Raw genomic sequence first — 6,000 nt, forward strand, 5'->3', positions numbered from 1 at the left:
TGCATAGTAGTCTTCTTTTTTATTCATTTGTATTTTAATTTACTGTATATACTCGAGTTTAAGCCGACCCGAGTATAAGCCGACCCGAGTATAAGCCGACCCCCCTAATTTTGCCACAAAAAACTGGGAAAACTTAATGACTCGAGTATAAGCCTAGGGTGGGAAATGCAGCAGCTACCGGTAAATGTCAAAAGTAAAAATAGATACCAATAAAAGAAAAATTAATTGAGACATCAGTAGGTTTAGTGTTTTTGAATATCCATATTGAATCAGGAGCCCCATATAATGCTCCACAAAGATTATGATGGCCCCATAAGATGCTCCATATTAAAATATGCCCCATATAATCCTGCATAAAGGTTAATAATGGCCCCATAAGATGCTCCATAGACACATTTGCCTAATATAATGCTGCACAAATGTTGATTATGGCCCCATAAGATGCTCCATAAAGATATTTGCCCAATATAGTGCTGCACAAACCTTGATTATGGCCCCATAAGATGCTCCATACAGACACTTGCCCCATATAATGCTCCACAAACGTTAATTATGGCCCCATAAGATGCTCCATAAAGATATTTGCCCCATATAGTGCTGCACAAACGTTGATTATGGCCCCATAAGATGCTCCATACAGACACTTGCCCCATATAGTGCTGCGCAAACGTTATGGCCCCATACAGACCCTTGCCTCATATAGTGCTGCGCAAACGTTATGGCCCCATACAGACACTTGCCCCATATAGTACTGCACAAACGTTATGGCCCCATAATATGCTCCATAGAGACACTTGCCCCATTTGCTGTTGCTGAGTTAAAAAAAAAAAAATAACATACCTCTCGTCGCTCAGGCCTCCGGCACTTTCAATATTCACCTGACTTCGTTCTGGCGCCGCTCCATCTTCAGCGTCTTCTGCACTGACGTTCAGGCAGATGGCACGCACTAACCACGTCACCGCGCCCTCTGACCTGAGCGTCACTGCAGAAGACGCAGAAGCGCCCGGAATGAGGAGCAGGTGAATATCGCGCAGCGCTGTGCTCCCCTGCCCGTTATACTCACCTGCTCCCGGCGCAGTCTCTGGCTTCCCGGCGCCGCACTTCTTCCTGTACTGAGCGGTCACCGTTACCGCTCATTACAGTAATGAATATGCGGCTCCACCCCTATGGGAGGTGAAGCCGCCTATTCATTACTGTAATGAACTGTACCATGCGACCGCTCAGTACAGGAAGAAGCTGGGGCGCCGGGAAGCAGGGACCTGCAGGGACCGCGCCAGGAGCATGAGTATAATTAGACAGCCCCCCGCTCCCCCTCCCCTGCCGACCCCCTGGGTACAACTCGAATATAAGCCGAGAGGGGGACTTTCAGCTGAAAAGATGGGCTGAAAATCTCGGCTTCTACTCGAGTATACGCGGTAATTCTAATAAATACTGTTTTAGGATTATACTCAGTGAGCCCTTTTTTTATTTTGAGTTATTAAAAATCTAAATTATAATTTTTATTATTTTGTCAGTATTTTGTAATCCACCTTTTGGCTTTCAACACTGTCTGAATCCTTCTGAAAAATATTTAGAATTAAGAGTCCTCAGTGGTTGATATCTATTAATGGCTAACTGAAAAGATGGTAACAAATTGCAAGCTTTTGAGACTATTCCGGTCTCTTCATCAGGCAAAGACTAATGAAGAGGCCTAAGTAGTCTCGAAAGCTTGCAATTTGTTACCATCTTTTCAGTTAGCCATTAAAAGGTATTAACCACTGAGGACTCTCAATTCTAAATATTTTTCTATGCACTGGCTAACACGGTACCAAGAAATATATCGTTCCTGTATGAATCCTTCTGGGCATGCTCTCAATCAAAGTCAAACATGTCTCAAGTGAAACCTGATCCCAGATCTCTTGTCTTCTTCCTAAAGTAGATGCATACTGGAGGAATCACTTAGGTATGTATAGTTTTTTCTTCAACTTTACCCACAAGTGTTCAAATGGGTTGAGGTCTGGGGACTGTGGGTGCCAATACACCACTTCTATTTCATTGTCATTGAACTATTTAATCGCCAATCTCGATGTATACTAGTAGTTTAGTGTACCCTGACTCATCTTGAGGGATACTCTCATATAGCTCAGCACCATCGATCCTGGTCAAATATTCAACGCAAAAATATCCATAGCCAAAGGGCTATGATCAAGCTTCCTCCTCCAAACTGGACAGTTCCTTCAATTTCTAGATCCATTATCCCCTTTTTCCCTGGTTTCTTCCAAACTCATTTGCACTCATCAAAGCCTAGTCTATTGACATTCATCTCATCGCTCCAAATCACCCGATTCCAATTTTCTACTGTCCACTTTTCTTACTTTTTTTTCAAACCGACAATCGAGCTGACAATATTGAAGTCGAGGCTTCTTCACCTTTCTTCGAGCCACCAATCAAGACTTGTGTAACGTGCATCATATAGTGCTTGCATGTCTGTGATCTCACTATTCGAAGCATACGAGCCACCTCTACTACTGTGTTTGTCGCGCCAGAACTGATAGACCTTGGGACTCCAACTTGTGATACCCGACTTGTTGACTCCCAACATTTTGCCTAGATGTCCAACTCTTGGCTTTTGAATGGATGGACAGACTTAGTTTCGTATTCTTCCAATTGTCATGGAACTCACATCATGAAGTTTGACAAGTTTCTTCGCTGAGAGACTGCTATCAATGAGCTGGATAATTCTGTTTCTCTTTGCTTGGGAACTTTTCTTCCTGACTGCTCCTTAATTCGAACCAGTGAACTTTTGCTTGGGAGTCAACCTAATAGCACACTGAGCTATTAGTGAATGTGAGGACAGGTTCTATTTTGTAGTATACAGGAAGAAAAGGAATAGTCGATGGTTAGATATGAGGCCTGAAAGTCAAAAGTTGAAAACATTGTTGCTCTTTTGCTCATCAGTGTATGGGGTTAATAATCAGCATCGAGATTCCATAAAACCCTCACCACTTTTCTGTAGCCTCAGGTATCATCCTTGTTTTGGTCCTTTTTCGGTCTTTGAATTTGATAATTCAGAGGTTCTAAAATCAGTGGATGAGTTAGAGTTTGTCTTGTCTGAAGTCATAAAAAAACCTGAGAAGGGCACAGCGTAAACAGAACTTTTCCACTATAAGAGGCTGCCAGATGGGCCAAGCTTTGCTATTGGGAAGAAGGTATAACCGATTACCCAACAAATATATTAAGTATTCCTTAGGTTTGGAGGTGACCGAGGAGCTGAAATACCTCATTACTCTGCAGTTACCGGCTATATTACATAGCCTGGATCTGCCACTGATGCCATAACTGGAGCAGAGTGCAGCTGCAGATGTTGACCATTTGCCGCTGTCAATCTGTAACAGTGGTGTTTAAATGAAACGTGTGCTGGTATCACAGGCTGAGTGTCACATTTCCTCCACTCAGAGTGCATGGGACTCAGTGATGTACAGCTCTTTCATCGCATCCTGTGCTGGAGCGTGCAAAGCTTTCGGTGCCTTGATTGACAGCTCAGTTGACCTGTCTGAGCCTGGGAGGTGCAGAGGTTTCCCTGTTTTTAGCAATTGCCCTGCTATTTAGGAGAGCTTTCTGGCCCAGATCACTGCCAGTCAAAAGCTTAGTATCACAATGGGTGAGGGAGAAGCTAGGTACACAGCAACAGGAAGAGGGAGGGCGAGCCCAAACCAGTAGCGTAGCTACCGGGGGGGAGAGGGTGCTGGTGCCCCGGTGCTTTGAGGGGGCCCACCCGGAGCTACGCTACTGTAACTGTATCGGCGTCCACATACAATTACATTCTGCGGCAGTGACCCCGACACTGACAGCGGGCGTGATGACATCACTGCCTGGCGCCCACGGTCTGGAGATGAGCGGGAGCACTGCAGCGCAGGAACCAGGAATAAGAGAGGTATTTTTTTTTTATGGGTGCTGCCTTATTACAGGGTCTACCCATGCGGGAGCTACCTTATTACAGGGTCTGCCGCCTTATTACAGAGTCTGCCTATGGGGGTGCTGCCTTATTACAGCATCTGCCGCCTTATTACAGGGTCTGCCGATGGGGGTGCTGCCTTATTACAGGGTCTGCCACCTTATTACAGGGTCTGACTAACGGGGTACTGCCTTATTAGGCTAGGTTCTCATTTCGTTTTAGGGTGAGCGCTAACGGACAGCGTTGCACGGCGAAATTAACGCTGTGCAACGCGTCCGTTAGCACTCCCATTGCCAGCAATGTTAAAGCACATTGCTAGCGCGTGCCATTTTCGGCACGCGCTAGCGATGTGCCGTTCTTTTGTGGCGCGCCTCGGACGCTGCTTGCAGCGTCCGAGGCGCGCCCCAGGTCTGTTCCCCGCTCTTGCAGATCGGGGATCTGCACTAGCGGGGACGTTTAACGCGACCCCTAAAAAGACATTGCGTTAGCGCAATCCGCTAGTGCTGGGCGCTTAACGGATTGCCCTAACGCAATATTAACCTAGCCTTACAGGGTCTGACTATGGGGGCTGCCTTATCACAGGGTCTGACTATGAGGGCTGCCTTATGCTATAAAGTCTGTCGATGGGGGCTGCCTTATGCTATAGAGTCTGCCTATGGTGAGTGCATTATACTATATTGTGGAATATTTGGTGCATTATGCTACTGTATATGGAGGCTATCTAGGGGGCCATCACACAGTATGGAGATTACAGTGTGGGGGTTATTATTATGGTGGAATTCACACTTAGAGTGGGAACTTTTCACTAAGAGTCCATCTCCTGCAATGTGTTGGATAATTTACTTGCTAGCTTGGTGTTGAGATTTCCATGGCTAAAATTCCATAATCCTGCAATTGATTGGGGTCGGAAGGGTATTGTTAAATAGAGTTCCTACTGTCATAAGAAATGTCTTCGCTATGTACAAATTTGCTCCACTAGTTTGGAGGGTCTGCCGGCTTACCTGAAAGACTTCAGGGATGTTTTCACAGAGAAAGAGACTGAGATACTACCTCCCCATCGTCCTTATGATTGTGCTATATATCTTTTTCCTAATGCCAAATTTCCTAAAGCTTGCGTGTATAATTTGTCGGGACCTGAAGGGACCGCTATGAAAGAGTATGTAAACGAAAGTTTACGGAAGGGTCATATCCGTCCTTCTCCTCGCCTATAGGTTCTTTTTTGTGAATAAGATGGTGGCCTCGATTTCCGTCCTTGCCTCGATTTCCATGATCCAAACAAAATTACGATTAAGAATGGTTACAGTCTTCCACTTATCTCCGACCTATATAATCAGCTTACGGGGGCCAAATGGTTTTCTAAGCTTGACCTTAGAGGGGATATAATGATACCTGTCCAGGAGGGTGATGAGTGAAAAATGGCGTTTTTAACGTCGGAGGGTTTATTTGAAAATCTTGTCATGGCTTTTAGGTTAACCAATGCACCTTCAGTCTTCCAGAACTTCCCTAACCAGGGTTTTTGCAGCGTTTTTGGACGTGTGGAATTGCATCAAATCTGCAGTGTAGTGCACAAGCAATGTTCATTAATGGGAAAGTGCACATGCTGCGGGAAAAAAAACACGCGGATTTGCAGCGTTTAACGCAGCATGTTAATTCATTTTGCGGATCTGCAGCGTTTCTGCACCCATTGACTTACATTCAGTCATTGCTGCAGATGTGCCTGCGAGAAACGCTGCAGATTGGTAGGAGGAAGAGTTTGTGGGCGGAGACTGTATGTGGCAGGAGATTTGCATGTCTGTATTTGTGTGTGGGTGTTTGTGTGTGCGGGGCTGTGTGTAGGCAGGCATCGTCCGATGAGACTACTAGTCCCATCCTGCTATGCCTGCTACAGTAACAGTTAGCCGCATGATGGGACAGTAGTAGTCCCATCATCCGGCTACTGTGTTCAAGTTTGTTAAAAAACGTACGCATATAGGCATACAACATACAGTACATACTCAGCAATCACCTAGTCCCCCTAAGTCCTCAATCACCTGTAAAAAAAAAAAATAATAATAATTAACCAACAG

This window comes from Ranitomeya imitator, chromosome 1 (assembly GCF_032444005.1).
Source record: "Ranitomeya imitator isolate aRanImi1 chromosome 1, aRanImi1.pri, whole genome shotgun sequence".
In the NCBI taxonomy this organism is placed as follows: domain Eukaryota; kingdom Metazoa; phylum Chordata; class Amphibia; order Anura; family Dendrobatidae; genus Ranitomeya; species Ranitomeya imitator.